This window comes from Pinus tabuliformis, chromosome 8, assembly GCF_031772625.1.
Source record: "Pinus tabuliformis cultivar Carrire ecotype Pingquan chromosome 8, CPIR1, whole genome shotgun sequence".
NCBI lineage: Eukaryota > Viridiplantae > Streptophyta > Pinopsida > Pinales > Pinaceae > Pinus > Pinus tabuliformis.
The window spans coordinates 790,064,420-790,083,121 of NC_142294.1; positions in this window are offsets into that span (position 1 = coordinate 790,064,420).

Consider the following 18,702-nt stretch of genomic DNA (forward strand, 5'->3'; position numbering starts at 1 on the left):
TCTATTCATCAATAGTATCCTACTTAACCAACACAACTAAATCTTAGCTCAACAAACTTCGTTCATATGCATAAAAGGAAAATCACAGTGCTGAAAGGAAAGATAACAATACAAATAAGGAGGCCCGAGGCTCTCAGGTTGGGCCCAACCCCGAGAGCTATGGCTCCTATAAAAAACTCAGAGCTGATATCAAATCAGACTGCTTCCCATTATCAAAAAATAATCATAAGTCAAGAGTTATGCCAATAATGGCTACAAAAGAACAAAACAGAGCTAGCATCACGTAGTGCAGAATATGCAAGAGTTTTTCCAAAAGTCATTTTCGAAGGCTAAAGCCTTATCATTTATAAACTACGAGGCCCTAGCTGGCCTCCTAAATCTATGGGACTTGGCTGCCCAAATTGTGAGTGAACAGCTCCTTCCAAGAAATCTGCTTAGCTGCCTTCTAGATCCGGTTTTGGCGGCCTTTGGAGCTCGGAGTTGGGGGTGAAGATCCCGAGGGAGGCTATTTAATGCCATAGACAAACCCCCTACGAATCCTCAACCCAAGCTTGGCTGTCTCCTAGCCCATGTCTGCTCGGTTTTGCTTCAACATGTGTCAAAAAATCCTGAAATGAGCACGTGTTAGCCACCTAGGAATAATGACTACCCTTATTCGTACAAATGACATAAACATACTAGAAAATAATGCATAAGTTATGAAAAATGAAGGATTGAACAAGGGTAGTTAGGCCAAATGAGCCCAAAATGTTACCAAATTTGGGGCTCATCAGGTACAATGAGCTATAAGGATAGATTGTGATGGCAAAAGTGCAATTTTCTTGGCAAAGAACCATGCTTATCATACAAAGACAAAGCACATTGACATTCAGTATCATTTTGTGAAGGATATGGTTGAATATAAAAAGGTGTTTTTGGTAAAGGTGGACACTCTGAAGAATGTTGCAGATGCATTGACAAAGTCTGTGAGCACTGAGAATTTTTCTTGGTGTAGAGAAACAATGGGCATTATAGCCACAGACCAATGACTAAGCTCTCCTGTGACCCCTGGTGTGGAAAGAAAACAAGTGGGAGAATGTTGGGTATGTTATATTCTTTCCATATGTCTAATTTATTTTACTTTATGCAGACCCAATAATAGTTGGGTGAACCCTAAGATGGGGGGTAGACCCAAAGATGGTGGGTTGATATACCCATGGTTTTGCACATGGTTTTTGGGCACAATGGTTTTTGCCCATGGTATTTGTAGATCTAGTCAAGGGATCTATGGTTATGTTCTAATCCAGGGTTAGTGGATTGGGGTTTATGAATGCTTTGACATGTATATATATATATATATATATATATATATATATATATGTATTGTAACATTTAAAGGTAATAAATAAATAAAAATATGGTATTCCCGGTTTTGGGATATAGGGGAAAATATCTGTGTTTATTTGTTTTATGTTCTTGCCATTGTATATTTTTCTATTTTAAGGATTCATTTGCGGGTAATTTTTGTACAGGGTTAAATCCTACACAACATAAGTGAAAGAATGAGAAGTACTAATGGTGAAGAAAGTGCCATGACCATATCAGAATTGCATGAAAATGTGAAACAACAAATTCAAGACAATAAGTACAAGCATAAGACATGTAAAAATAAGCTGAGTTTGATGACATAGATTGGTATTGGAAAGGAGATCATGTTTCAACATATGCACTTGTAATTGAAAAATATCAGACAACAACTAGGGAGCTACAACAAAAGAAGTTAAAATCTCACAAATAGAAGTATATGAAGTATTTTACTGTGGGAGTCTAAAGCAGGAGAATCTCTTTATAGTCAGTAAGACCTACGAGGTCTTGCCAAGTGTTAGAAATTAATTAATGGAGCAATGAAATACATAAAATATTTCGGAAACACAAATACAAAAACACATAAAACAAGAGAGACACAGATATACCTGGTTCACCCAATTTGGGCTATGTCCATGGAGAAACAGTTAGTCCTTCCCTTTATATTATCCTTCACTCTAACACAATATCCTCTCTCTTTCTTGCTCATAATCATAATAATATATAACCGCAATACAATTCGCTCATATAAACTGATGGTTGTCTTCTAGGGAAAAAAACCCTAAATTAACATAACTTCTACTGTCAAATCATCCACCTAATGAATGACCTAGATTGACTACGAAATTACAATATTTTACAAGGAAATTTTTCATCTAGTTTTAGCTTCAAGGGCACTACCCTTGAACCCCCGCTAGAAGGGGGGATGGGGGGGGGGTTCATAAAAGTTGTCGCCGCCCCCCTGGATCCCCTTGACAACAATTAAACGGGCAGTGTTGTCGCCCCGTTAGGAACAGGGATCCGACACGACTAAAACGAAAACCTCTGAATGATTAGGAAGATGATCAGGCTCCACACCCAACACCAAGTGTACTAAAGGGAGTGGGTTCCCCTAATTTAATTTAATATTTGGTTAAGGGATTTGTTTTCATAATTAATATGCAATAGTGATTGATTTAAGAAACGAGGGATTTATTTCTCATAAATATGCAATTCACTATTTGAAGTGATTTGTTAAGGGAGTTATAGATTTCAAACTTATATTGGATATTTCTATGTAGGGATGATTTGATCTATATCAGAAAAAAATTCATCTTGTATATAGTAGAGTTTCGTAAACAAGCATAGAAAGTGAGATAGATAGAAGAATATGATAGAGAGTGGGTGTGAGAAGAGGTTTGAGTGACCAAGAGGGTAGAGTGCAACAATATTTCCTAGTTTGTAATTAGCAACCCTCCATGTAATAAATGATTAAGATTGATGTTTTGATTTTGAATGTTATTTGTAATATTGTATGGATAATTGTACTTAGTCTCTCGTAGGAAGATATCTTCAAATATGATTGAATATCAGTGTTGGTTGTGTTAATAAATCTTGTGAGTTATGAGCAAGAATTCTAAAAAGTGATGTGTTGAATTCGTAGGTTGAGATTGTGGTGAAAGGCACCAAGTTACTAGGTAAGGTTGTTCTCTCATACAACATCTATGCCCTATTTTATATGAATGCTCAAACCTTTACATTCACTATGGAAGCCGTGATTGGTAAGTGTGTGAGAACTTTAACATAGAGCGAGATCATTTTTAGTCTTGTTGAAAGAGGAATCGATGTTTCATAATGAACAATTGAGAATTATTGTCGTAGGATCATATTCAAAGTCACCGAGTAATTTGGGGTTACCACACAATCTGAGGTTCCCAGTCTAGGCCATATTCATTTGTTATAACATTACCTTTTTTCTAATCTAGTTCCATTTATCAAGATTTCATTAGTTGATAGAAACAAATAGTTATTTGTCAACAATCTCCATCATCCAGGTTAGTTTGCAACACAATATTTGGGTTGAGGAGTGTTTGAGTTGCACAATTATTGGTAGTGTAGTTTTTACCTGAATCCATATTCAAAACACATATGAATTCAAGTCATCCATATTTGGCTCACAATAAAGGTTAATAAAGATTCAGACTTCAAGGTTCATGCCATAAAGATATTTAAGTCAGGTCCTATCTGAGCCTTATCGAAGTGTGTCATATACAACTAACCCAAATTCTCGGATTTTTGGATTGAGGAGTTTTTTTTTGGATTAAAGTGAAGACATCAGGGCTGAAGCAATAAAGCTAGGCTAGGACAAAGACATCCTAATCGAGATTACATTTGGATTGGAAATAGAGTATTGAGGCGAAGGCATATCCAAATTAAATGAAATGAATCTATGTTGAGGCATATATCTGAGTTAAATAAAATACCGAGATCATTAGAAAAAAATATGGTGTGGATCCCACGGATTTTGGGAAGTGCACCAAAAATTTATCTGGTTTGAGCCATATCAAGTCTAAAGACTTATGGGTTTCCAACAAAGAGTTTATGACTAGATTGCTTGGATCTTGGATACAAGCAGAACTTTGGAAAAGCAGTAAGTCTTAGTTCATGGTTATGTGGATAACAAATATTAAGCCCCTAAAGCTCAAGGCTTAAAAATTTGGGGTTCTGATTAAATATAAATTTGGGGATTGTGCTAAGAAATTTGAAATGAAGAAAGGGTAAATTTGGGGGAGTGGATGCATTAGCATCATGTTGTTTCTAGCTATGTAAGATCCAATATCATCCCCTTGATTTATAGTTGATTTCAAAATTCCATTGAATGAACCAACCAAATCTAAAAGTTTGAACATGAGAACAATCATTGCTATCATTACATAGAAATTCAATGAGTAGAAAGCTAGGCTCACATAGTCCCCCCAAAAAAAACCAGCGTATTTATATCAAAATCATAACCATGACTCATGAACTTTATAGCACCAAACTATAAAGTTTGAAATATGAAGATATAAACACTATAAGCACCTTCTCCTTTCAAAAGCATAATATGCCAAACAACTTAAAATGAACTTTAAAACCTCTATCATAAGCAAAGGTAAAGACCAAACAAAAGCAACAATTTAATTGTTTTGCATCATGATGTTAGGAATCAGTGGTGTTGCTTTGATGGTATGTATTGCATTTGATTAAATGTACAGAGGGTTGTGAAAAAGTAGAAAACATAACATGTTCACTTAAAATAACCAAATTAGTTGTATGGATGCTTGAACTTGCATGATTAACTCTTGCCTTGTATCAATCTTTGGTTATGATCTAGGTTTATACTAGTGACCACTTGCATGTTCCATTGATTTAGAATGGTTCCATATCTTAGCAGTTTAACTATAAATTTCCAAGTCTAGAATTTTCAATGCATTTTTCAAGCAATGACTTGGTGTATGAGATGCTAAATTTGTGTATGAGACCTTTAAGAGGAAACACATGTTCTCAGCCATTAGGGTCACTCAATCTATACCTTTTTTTCCCATGTAACTAAGTACTCATAGGCAAGGGTGAGATATTTTTCAAGGCTCAAGGCCATACAACAACAAGGATCAAAGCCATATGAGCTTAACATATCACTTGAGAGAGGATAAGAATCATTCATCCCAATCATCAAGAAGAACCCCAATTGAATTTAATTCAAGGCTCAAGGCCATACAACAAGAAGGATCAAAGCCATATGAGCTTAACATATCACTTAAGAGAGGATAAGAATCATTCATCCCAATCATCAAGAAGAAACCCTATTGAATTTAAAAATATTTATTACATGTATAACCAATGAGCATGAAAATAACAACCATATGTGATTTAGTTGTTGGAAGACTCAATGAAGCAAATAAATGACAAAAATTGACAATGACTTGAGGCAAGGGCTAACCAGCCTGCCATAGGGCATTAAATGCTCAGGTATATGCATGCTCTATAACAAAATAACACACAGTTTTTGGTGACTACATAAATTAAAAGTAATGGCTGTGTGTTATTTTGTTATAGAGCATGCATATACCTGGGCATTTAATGCCCTATGGCAGGCTGGTTAATCCTTGCAATGACTTGAAAATGCAAAGACCACACAACAACAAGGTTCAAAGCCATATAATCTTAACATATCACTAACGAGAGGGTAAGAATCATTCATCCCAATCATCGAGAAAAACCCAATTGAATTTAAAATATTTATTACATGTATAACCAATGGGCATGAAAATGACAACCATGTGCTATTTAGTTGTTGGAAGACTCAATGAATAAAATAGATGACAAAAGTTGACAATGACTTGAAAATGCAAAGCAAGAAAACTTTTTATATATGATGTAGGGGTTGTCTATGGACCTCACTCACAGATTTCTTGCAGTTTCGAAAAAATAGAATGTTGGATTGTTTGAATTTTGATAGTGGAAATGGCACCATCAAGAACTTTTAAGACACCAAAAATCTTGAAGTTTGACAACTTTAACCTAGATTTTCAAAAATTTCTACCAAATTTTATCATATTTTTCATCATATTTTTGGAAAGGGAAAGGGGTTTAGATAATCACACAGGGAAAGCAAATCGGCCTTTACCTTTCGGCACTAAAATCCAAACTAGGCACATAAATGACGTACAGTGCACAACCTGTCAAAACCATCTTAAAATGCCAATTGTATAAATGACAGGACACTGCACATCTTAAAATGCGAACTGACCCGTGCAATAAAGTGAGTAGTACATGACAATCTTTCCATACAAGGTTAAAAAAAAGGAGTGGTTGTCAGACTCCATGAAAAGGATGGTGACTTTAATGTCCCGCGACAACATATTGCAGACTTACACTGTTAGTGAAACTTAAAACAGACATTTCCATGGTATCTTCAGGCTACTTCTCTGGTACAGTCATTTCTTTGGTATCTTCTAGGCTGTTACTCTGGTATGTTGTTGCTTTAGTAAGTTGATATTTCCCGTTAATCTTTTGTGATTTTTTTTTTTTGAGCTTGTTCAAATGTGGCTTTACGTTTAATTATTCATATTTTAAGTATCCACTTTTCTATCTCGATCTGGTGGATCTGTATCAGGAGATGCTGCAGCTAGATAAACTGCGACTGAGTCTCTCTTCTTGCTTCTCTAGGTACTTCTGCATCTTAAACAGCTTCACAAAATAGAGAATCTGCAGAGTATGGGTATTGATCAGGAATTGGAAAACCTCTTTATGTTGTTGGTTCTGCTCCTTTACAAGTGTAAAGCAAAAAGTGAAAAACATTGTTTTGTCCAACCCACATTATTGTTATGTCCATCCTGCAGTGGACACTTTCCAACAAGGATGGGACTCTCTTCACTGTAAACAATTTCCAACAGGGTTGGGACTCTGTTCACTGGAGTGTCCATCAGAATATTTTTTAGAAAAATGAACTCTTCAAAACCTATAAAACATTTAAAACTGAGAGTACGGTACAAATTCATACAGAAGTGTACGATCCAATGCCAATCAACTAATTAATACAGTTTAATTGAAAGCCAAAATCAATGAAAGCAAATGTTTAAAGTTATTCCCAAACAAAATATACGAATAGTTTGATTTTTTTGGTGGCAGATTTTCAATCAATTTTATTTTGGTTCAGTTATATAATTAAAGTGTCTAACAGGTTTTTAGCAATGTTAAATTCATTTTTATATTTATAAATACAATTTAAATGATGGAAAAATATAATCTCGTAAATACTCAATTTTAACTTGAAAAAAGTCAAAATATTAAACATTATTAAACATTTACTCCAACACACCATTATGCTATTTTAGAAAAATATCATATCAAAAATCCCAAAATGGGGTGTAGCTTCAGAAACAAAATAAAGGATATTGAACCTGACAAAAGTTATGCATTTTCAGAAATCCTACTTTGAAGTATTTAAGTGATAAGTTTTACGTGTACAATCAGCAAAACCTGTAAGATCATGAATAGGGAATCTGTTCAAGCCATAATTAAAGTGGTAAGTTATTCGTGAAACCTTGTCAAAGAGGAAGGTTGTGAAGAGGGAATCTGTTCAAGCCATAATTAAAGTGACAAGTTATTTGTGAAATCTGTCACAGTGGATATTTGTGACAGAATCTGTCACAGTGGAAAGTTGTGAATGGGGAATTTGTTCAAGTCATAATTAAAGTGGTAGGTTATTTGTGAAACCCTTTCAAAGTGGAAGCTTTTGAGTCGGGAATTTATCACCTTAATGTTTGTTTCTAAGATTTTGGAAAAGCCTATAAATCTATGACTTTTATAATGTTCAGATCGTGATTGAAGTGATAACTTATCTGTGTGAAACTTTACAAAAGTGTAAGTTTTTAAATAGAAAACTTCGGAAAAAAAATCTATGTCGCTTTTTTTTTCTGAAAAAAAAAGCTGAGTCTGAAAAGTATATAAAATTGTTAATCAACTTTAGAGACAAGGGACGAATTTCTTGGACACACGCCAAATTTCTGGAGAACAAGTTGAAAATAACAATTTCACATATTTAAAATATTTAAAATATATATATATAATTGTAATTATTTGTAATAATATAATATTATTAAAACAAAATTATGTTTCTGCTAATATAAAATAGTTTAGAAACATAGTTATAATTTAAGCTTTTAAATTTTTTTAACAAATTAGAAAATACAATTTCAAAAAACCAGAGACTACATTTCAATTCATACCATGCTTCTAAAATCTTTGAAAAACCAGAGAATACACTTCAATCTCAGATTGCATCATAACATTCCAAAGGAAAGAAGCCATGCTTTTAAAATCTTTAAAAAGCCAGAAAATACACTTCAATCCCAGATTACATTATAACATTCCAAAGGAAATAGGCCACGAATCATGATAAATCCAGTAAGAGTTTGACTATGTATTTAAGCTATAGGATAAATCTAACAAGAATTTGATTGTGAGCTAAAGTTAGAGAGTACCGTAGAGTTAACAATCATGTAATAATCTAATTTTGTTTTTTATATTATTAATTTTGTTTTAATTATTATTATTATTATTTTTTATTATTTTTTAGGTTAATTTTATTTAAATTTTAGTAAAAATGTTTGGAATCTTAATTTGAATTATATAATTTGTAAAATTTTAATGTCTTTGAATTTTCCATAACATTTAATCTATTTATACATTTAACAAAATATTTTCTTAAATAATTAAGATTCACCATTTTGACAATAACTAGATTCTAGCCGAAAAAAAACACCTAATAGTGAAACTGCTGCATTTTATTTTGTATCATAACAATGTTTGGTTTGATAGAAAACTCAGTCTATTTTATATTCTCTAGAAATTTGAAAAACATTAAGAATTTGACTATATGGTAAAGTGAGAAGGTAAGGTTGACTGTCAAATGAATTTGCCAAGTAATAATCGGTGAATTTGTCAAAGAAACAATCCATATTTGTAAATTTATTTATTAATAATAAAAATATTTTTAATTTTATATATTTATAAATATATTTTGTTTTTGTGTTTTAAATATAGATAGAATTATTGCAAATTTATCTCAAATAGCAAATTTCTAAAGTAACTAAACTTACTTTTATTTTACTTGTATCCTCCTACACTACTACTCATTCACTACTAATCAAATAAAAACACATTCACGAGTAATGACTCCCATAAATAATACATAACACAAGTCTGAAAGAGAGCAATTATGTGAAACCCAGTAGAAGACAACGTTAGTTTTGCTAGTTCTTCTAGTTTCAATGAGATCTTGGCACCTGTCTAGATTCCTAGCAGCTTCCATCCACTTCAATTGTAGTTTGGCACTTGTCTCGATATTGAATACGAGGTCCTGGTTAAATTGGCTCTTGTTTGGATTCTGAATATAAGGTCCTGGTTGCTTGAAATACAATATTTGATTGGGAGTTGCTAGTTTTTTTTGGAATGAAATGTATACATTGTCAAAGGCTAAAGCAAGTTCACTCTTTTTTTTTTATATACGATTTCTAAGTTCAGAGAGTCACGGATATCTCTTTCTTATTTCTTACACAAGATAGTTGCAACAAATCAGTGCTTAATAAGGATATTTCATTGATAAACATCTTTTGAGCACAAGGGAGAGAATGGGTATCTTTTACAAGCTAATGTCGAGTGGCAAACTTGCATATTGCTTAATAAAATATTTATTGGCAAACATGCTCACTCTATGCAGATCAAGTCTCAAGGTTTTCTCTCATGTACGGTTTTTTATGGGTGAGAAAACCTATGATAACTCAATTGTCAAACCAATAGTGAGGACATCCATCTCTAGCTATTATCTGCAAATGCATGTTGACTCATCACCGTTATTCAAGGAAAACCACGCCACCTAGAATAACCCTCTGGTGATCTGTAAGGGGGCAAATTTTCACTCCTACCAAATGCCTCTGGGTCTTGGTCCGTTAACTTGTTTCCTTACCTCTGAGGAAGACGAGCTCTTAGCCAAGTAGAAGCAATTTAGGGCATACTCGCCCACCCTCTCAGGTATGGTTGCGTTACCTAGTTCTCAAATATTGATTTAAATTTTATATTAATTTCAATAATGTATATACATGTGACCTCTTTCTTTCTAAATGTATTGGGAGTGTTCATTGTTGTTGACTCGTTAAGTAATTAAAATAGTAGAGTAGATGTCTTTTTTGTTTTTCCATATGTATCTTATATAAAAGAGTGAATGTTGTGTCTTCTTATGTGAAGATTTAGAAGTTGATATAATGGGATGTTATCCCCTTTACCTAGTTCCAAATCTCATGGGGCCATCTTTGGTTCGTGTTGTGTTATTCTATAAGAGGAAGTTAAATTCAGATTGCCAATTTTAAGGGGGGTGTTTGGTAAAGAAAATTTAGTTGAAAATGGATAAATACGAAAGGTAGAGAATCATCAATAATAGGGATGTTAATGTTGCTGGAGAATTTCTTCGTTAAACCTAAGAAGAGGTCTTCAACAAGTAACCCATCAATTGAACATACATAAAAAAGAAAGGTTATCCATTAAGCATATGTTGACAAACTAAAATGAAAAGTTAATATAGGTTTGTTAACTATTATGTCAGTGTGTCAAGTGAAATCCATGTTTCGAGGTTTAAGGGGGGTGATTTGTAAAGAAAAATGAGTTGAAAATGGATAATATGAAGTGTAGAGAATCATCAATAATAGGGATGTAAATTCAACAAAGATGCCATCAATATGGGCATTACAAATAAAAGTGCCATAATTAATGGTGTTGTTGACTAAGAAAAAGTTACCAATAAGTAATTGGTTAACTGAACATACATAAAAAGGGGAGGTTATCCATCGAGCATATGTTGACAAGCTAAAATCAAAAGTCAATATAGGCTTGTCGACAATTATGACAATGCGTAAACCAAATATTGATTTCCATTTGGACAATTTTGAGGAGTATGTGGAAGACCAAAAAAGTATGCATTTGTTTGAAGGAGCAATGGGCAGATCAAATGAAGTTGTAGTTGTTAGTAGTGGCTTGTTACATTAGGGAATTTTTAGGGGAAAAATTTCTCTAATTGACTACTTTTTGGGCATTTTTTGAAAAAAATATTCGCGAGTTTGGTTAAAAGTTTTCCTTTTTTTTACATATATATGATTAAATTGTTGATATTCCCCAAAAATTTATTAGCTTTGATAGTAAATGACAGGTTTTTTTTATTGAATATTCGCCTACATTCTATAAGTATGATTTTTTAAACTAGATTAGTGGCCTATATTACTATACATGCAAAATACATTTTGTTAGATCAGTGAAAATAGGACATTGCTATTGCTTTCATCATAATTCAAGTCTCTTCAATAATATGTTCTATACTATGTGATAACTACAAGGAAAACACCTTATAGAAGAAGTTTTTTTTGAAACTCCCAAAACAATTTGTCCATTTTCCTTTTGTAGAAGATTGTTATCTAAGGTGGATAACCATATGTTCAAGTAAATGTTTTTAGTCAATGCACTTAAATCATACGAAGTGAATTGATTCTCTCATAACTATGGTGCATTAGTTTATTAAATAACTAAGAGCATTAAAGATGGTTATAACTAAACTGCAATAAAAGCATTAGTTATTTTACATTTAAATATTCTTTAGTGAATTGAAAACTTATAAGAGTACTACTAAATTGATATCTACACTGGGTCAAATGAGGTTTAGACATTTTTTTTACAATATTATTTTTTATTTAAAAAAATTACAAACACATGTCAATATGCTCCCTAAAAGAAGTACCAATGTGTTCCTTTTATGGGCACATTAGAGATTGTTTTATTATTTTGAGATAATGTACATTACAATGCATCGATAGACTATAAATGCATCTATATATAAAAACCATCGAATAATATATATATATATATAATTAATAAATTAATTAATACACTTAATAGCAAGAACAATTACCAACATGCCCCAACAAATGACTTACCATTATATCACTTTTGAAAAACAAATTGAATAAGGTTTAGACATTTTGTTATACTTATTGGTATTTCTTTTTTAAATTACAAAAATTTATTAGTGCAATTCCATATGAGGAGTACTAGTGTATTTCTTATATAGGTGCACAAAAAACATTTCATTATTTTGTGATAACATGCATTATAGTGTGTCATTGTGCCACACGTGCAATATTGTGTATATATATGCAACAAGCACTAAAGTAGGTTTAGGTGTTGTTATTAGGTTTTTATTTCAAAAAAATTGAAAAACTATACAATACAATGTTTTTCAGAACCTAGACATGGACTAACACACCCCTAGAAACTTTGCACCTATGTTATTTTTTATTTTTATCTTTTAAATTGAATGGTGCTCCACTAACTTATAAGTGCATCAGTGCATCTTACTAGTAGGCACACATGGTAGGATTAAATAAAAATGACTGAATCTTAATTCCATTTTTACATTTCAGCTACGCTTCCAACCATACAAATACTAGTACTCACCATCCTACTATAACCACCTTCTTGTTTTTCATATTTTGTTGCCAAATTCTTTAAGTCTTTCACTTTGTTGGTGATTTTTTTTTTTTATTTTCAAATTTTGCAAAATGATAGCATATTTTCATTTTTTTCTCTATGCAGTAAACATGCCTTCTTAAACTAAGAATTTGTTTATTGCCTTCTCATTTAAGTTTTAGTCTATTCAAATTATGAATTTGACTTAAATTTGTTCTTTTTTAAATTAAAAACACAATCCATGCAACATTTTCAATTCTTTCATCTCACATAAGATTGTGTGATGTATCCTACGAATTTGCATGATGCACCATTAGCAATGTGCCTTATTATAGGAAACACATTAGTAATTACATAGATAAATAAAAAATCTCACTATTATTTAGTGTTCTTTATATTTGAGAATGCATCGTATGCTTCTTGATATTATAAGTCTCTCATTGAGGGTTTTTACATATAAAATATTTCATGGGCTTGTTAGACCTCTAGGAAATGTAAGAGGGAACCATTAGCAGCGCTCCATACAAACCAAGAACAATGAAAAGCAAACTTTAAACTACGCATTTTCCACACTTACCAATGAATTTGTTAATGTATAGTGGCATTGGCACTAATTCTTTTGCACAAGTGCACCATTGAGGCTAGCTAATAAAAATATTCTTGCACTTTGTCAATGTGTGATATGATACTATGAGACATCATTGGCAATGCAACAATGTACTCAAAGAACACTAGTGAGTGTGATTTTAAGATTATAAATTTCCTCCTTTTGTTGGTTCTCTTTTGAATATAAGCTAGTGCTCTCTGATATCATAAGCACAATGTTAATTCTAGGCATGACTTAAAAATATTCCAAGTTGTTGGTGGTGAATTTTGGAATGTATAGATGAATTATTGGCAATGTGTCAAAAAATATGTGTATCGTAGTGGTGTCAATGCCTCTATACTAATGGTGCACCAATTACCAATAATAATAATAACCTTATCCACTTCAGATTAGGTTTTAGTTAGGAGAACTGACCATAATGCAATGGTCTTTACTTCACATTACATATTGTGCATCTTTGTTTTAAGGTAAATTGGTGTGTTTTAAGACAACATTTTTGCAAAAAATAAATTTTCAAGTTTTAATAAATATAATAAATGGTATTTTATCATAGATTGTTTATAATCGTATTAAAACACAAACTCAACACCTTTTAAGGGATGTTGGCCTGCCCAAATTTTACAAAAAGGTTATATCCCTCAAGGGGTCCATGTGCTTATTGATTTAGTTGATCCATCACAGGGATTATGTTAGATAAGCATTCAAAGCTAGTGTTGATATATGGTCTCAACCCATAGAGGAGGATATTTGTTTGATTATTGTGTTACTTATGAGGAGGGAGGATTTTTGTTAGTTTCCCAATTTTCTACCTAGTATTGTGGAAAAAGGTCCATTGGCACATGTGTAGAGATATGCCAATGCACTAACCTTAGTTCCTTCCAAGTTTTTGGCAGTTAAATGCATTTGCATGCTTTTGGTGTTGTTACATACCTATCATTCATGGTCAAAAATTGGAACGCCATACCTTTGATGGGAAATGAATTAGTTTCCTTATGATGCTTTATGTAGATAATTTATTTGAAAGACACAAATTACTTAGGTAGTTTACCATTTTTTGCAATAATTTTGCTTTTCTCTAGATCATTGTCATAATGTGTTTGATGAAAGTATTGTTTTACCCTTTGTTTCGTAGTTATTTACTTTATTTTGTGAAAGGTTTTCAATGACTTGACCTACATTCAATCTCCTCCCTTTGAAGATAATCACTAATGTGCATATGCACATGTTTGGGCATATGTTGTCAAAGAGGGACCAAGCAGAGTGGTTGTGTAGGTAGGTTGGTTCATAAGTGTTGCATATATTAATTAGTGAGAACCATTCGTCCTTGGATTTTTATAGTACATATACATAAGGATGGATCGACGATGCCATATAAACATTCTACTTAATCCAGTCAAGCCAACAAATGTAAGAGGTAAGATTTTCATTATATTTTGATTAATAAAGTTGTATACAAGTTTGCCTTATTTAAAGCACATGCAATTGATTTTAAGATTTTGATTAAATTGCATAATTATTGTTCTTTACTATTTTTCATATATTGAGACATATGTTGGAGAGGTTCCTCCTTAATAGATGCGCATATGTTTGAGGACGATGGGTCACCTTAGGTGGAGAGACCTAGTGTGCCATCTAGGCCATATCACAAATACCATTAAAATATGATTGATTAAATATGTGCATTGATGACTTTCCATAGATTTGTCATTGTATGAGCTAGGGAGATTGTTCAAGACCCTAAAATACACCAATATGAGTGCACCTTCCTTGAAATATGACATTATTGATGTGCCATGTTATTTATTCCCTCAACATACTTGATTGGTTAAGGATTCACCATCAATTTTCTTCTTCAAATTCATTTACTTTAGATTTTCCTATGGAGGATGGTGATACTCCACCACCTCTTCGTCCTCTATATTATTCTCAAGCTCTACATTAATCAACGTCTTCTCCTCCAACAATAAACTTACCACCGTATCCTCCTATAGCATCACATTGGCCACCATAATCTCTAGCAATAGATCGATCTCCATCTCTTCTTAGATGTATTTTCTACATCATTATCTGGTAGAGGCATTGACGTGTCTAGCTCAAGTGGTGGATGTAGTATGCTTTTGACTTTGGTAGCAAACTTAAATTATGGTAGTTGTTAACACACACAAACACACATATATGCTTGATATAGTGTATATTTTATATGTATTTTTGACATTTTGATTTGATATATATATATATATATATATATATATATATATATATATATTTATTTTGATATTATCATTCATATATATTATGCTTTTCGTATCATGTTAATGTTGTTTATTTTGCAATGTATTGTGTGATATTAATGATACATATTATTAATAATTTCTATACTTTTAAATTAATTTTGAGATGTATATCTAACATGTATATCAATTTTGATATTAACCTTCTTGTATATTCTGTATTTTATGTCATGTTGATGTTGATTATGTTTGATTTATAAAATTCATTATGCATATTAATTATTAGCATCCTTAACAATTTCTCCATTTTAAAATCAAATTTGAGATGTGTCATTTAAATTTAAGATACTATATAATGTTTAACTTTAATTATAATCCTTTCATGTGATTTTTTTCGTAGTAATCATTTAATGGCATTATATAATGTCTAACTATTTTTTAAGTTGAATTCCTTGTCACAAAAGGAAATACAATGTGTGCCATAAACATGTTTACCAACTTGATTAAATGATGCAAACAATGATTGTCCAATTTGATTTAAAGAAATTTTTTTGGATAAAATTATATTGTTAAAATTCATTCTTAATTTTTTACTTAATTTTTCATTATATTTTACCAAAATTAAAATTATTGCATTCAGAGGTGCTCTACAACTCAATATGTGGGAGAAATTGTCATGTTAGGCGAAAACACATTACATAAAAAATGTTTGTTCTAACCATGTATAGTTAATTGTTGCAAACATATTCTAAATAAAAATAGAAAACATGCAACTACAAACACACACATTTATCACATATATTTTACCCTAAAAATCTATACTAGGAGAAACAAAAATAATTTTCAGTATATTCTTTTTTTACAATGTTATAATACAATATGTATATCTCGTGACATCCATAAATACATATTCCATTAACCTTGGATTAGAATAAAACCATAGTTCCTTATCTAGAATTACAAAATCATCTAAACCACCATATGCTAGAAAACTACTGAAAGTAAAAATCGTGTGCCAATACCACAAAAATGGATGCAAAAAGGCCACCATTTTTTTTAAAATGTGGGGCTTTCACCTCCCCATTGCACTTAATGCAATGAATCATGTTTGGGTATAATCGTGAAAATAATATAACACATACCAAACATTCTCCCACTTGTTTTCTTTACATATAGGGGGTTATAGGAGTACATATAATCTAGGGCAATAATGTCCATTATTTCTCTACATAATAAGAACCTCTCAGTGCTCACAATTTTTTTTAATGAATCTATAACATTCTTCGAAGTGTCCCCTTTACCAACAACATATCCTTGTCTTCAATCATATCTCTCTCAAAGTAATACAAAACATCAATATACTTCGTTATATAATGATAAGTTGGGTTTTTTGTCAAAAAGATTGCTCTCTCATGATCACAATCTATCATTATTACTTGTTGTATTGACCCAACACCTGAACACAGTTTTTGTAACCATGCTACTTCATTTTTTGCATGCATGGCTATCATACACTCAACTTCTATATTTGAGAGTGCCACTATAGAGTATCTCTTGCTCATCCAACTGATTTCTCCTCCAAATAGGTTAAACACATATCCCCTTGTATATCTTCTATGATCTATATCTCTAGCCCATTCTACATTAATAAAGCCATGCATGTCCAACGCTCTAGCCAATTTTACTTGGTAGCACATCCATAGCTATTAATGCCATGCAAATACCTAAAATACCCTCATTACTGTTATCCTATTTCGTTCCCTATTTTTGACATATACCTGCTCAGAACTCCCAATGCATGTGTAATGCCCCGTCTAGTACATACCATTACATACATTAAACTACCAACCACACTAACATATGGAAAATGGGACATGTCCTCTTCCTCCTCATGTGTCTTGGGACAACGATCTATAGACAACTTTATATCTACAGGAATAGGAACACTTACTGGTTTACAATTTTTTTTTTTTTTTTGAAAATCTTGTAGAAGAAAACCGTAATTTTTTTTAAGAAGATAAAAAATACATTTTGTAGTGTGTGTGTATGCATTTAATATCAAAAAATCAACTTGCCTTTAGAGCACAACAAGCAAGTTATTGGTCCTTTAATGTTAAAGAACCATTGTGCATATATCAAAAAACCTACCGAGGATCAAAGAGTTGTCAAAATATATGTACATAGTACCATATCAATTGATAAATAATAAAACAAAAAGAGTGTCTGAGAAATAAATATAATCATGTAATGTCTTAGCTATAATGGACCTCTGGTCGGCTAAACATGTGGATCCTAGAACGGCCTAAGTGTATAAGAGTGACTAGTACCCTCTCGATCCTCCTCTAATTTTCTACAGTCCATGTTCAAGATATAGTGCTACATTGGAGAGTCTATCAACATCCTGATTGTGCTCCCTATGAAGATGATGGCACGAAAACAAAGTAAATGAATTTTTCAACTGAAGTTCTTCTTCCAAAAGTGGAGTAAGATTGATATTGCAGTAGAATTGTATACAATTCGACAAATTAACCACAACCATAGAATCACCAAGAAATTGAACTTGAGAGATTGTGCAATCAATTGAAAAAATAAGAATATTTCTGCAAGCTTGAAGTTCAGCTCGATTATTAGTGCCTGACCTAAGAGCCATGGATATATGATAAGATTGGGAATAAAAAATATGTAAAATGAAGCCACCCCTACTCTTTTTACCTGAACCAGTTGATGCCCCATTCAAATAGGCCTTGAGATCAAATGATCAGATTGTTTAGCTTCAATAACCCAAAATTTATGAACATCTTTATTCTATGGATAATTGCTAAGAATAACCATTACTTTTGTAGTAATGTTTCTAGGGGAAGAGACCTCATATTTGAATATTGAGTGATTCCTAGCTATCTAAATCCCCTAGTAAATTATCAAGGGGAGTGCTTTGAAAACATGAGATGAGGAGAAGGGAAACCAAAATTGCCAAGGCTCTTCAATAGATTGTGTAGTCCATTGTCCAATTTGATCTTTGGCTACCCTACATGTTGATGATATTTATTGACAGAAGTGAAATGTAAGGAAAATATGTGCAATAGATTCTTCATCATCCTGATAGAGAGCACACTATCTAGGACCATGGGAAAACCTCTTTTGTAATACATCCCATGTTGGGACTTTATTTCAATATTGCACCAAACGAGAATTTTTTACTTAGGGGGACAACAAGATTTCCAAGCTATTTTCCACCACCATTTGGGAGCATTAGGTAGTCTTTCTACATTCGTGAAAACATCTCCCACCTTTGGGGTGTAGATCCCAAGCATAAAACAATTCCAGTCTCGTTTGTTGTCCCTATCTGTTAATCAAACATGGATAGATTGCAAAGCACTTACATAATTTCTCCACAAATCCTGTAGGTCAACAAGAATGCCTAGATCTATGAAAAATATCCATCACTGGTGCCCGATAGATGTGGTTGTAAGATTGGATATAAGAGTAGTT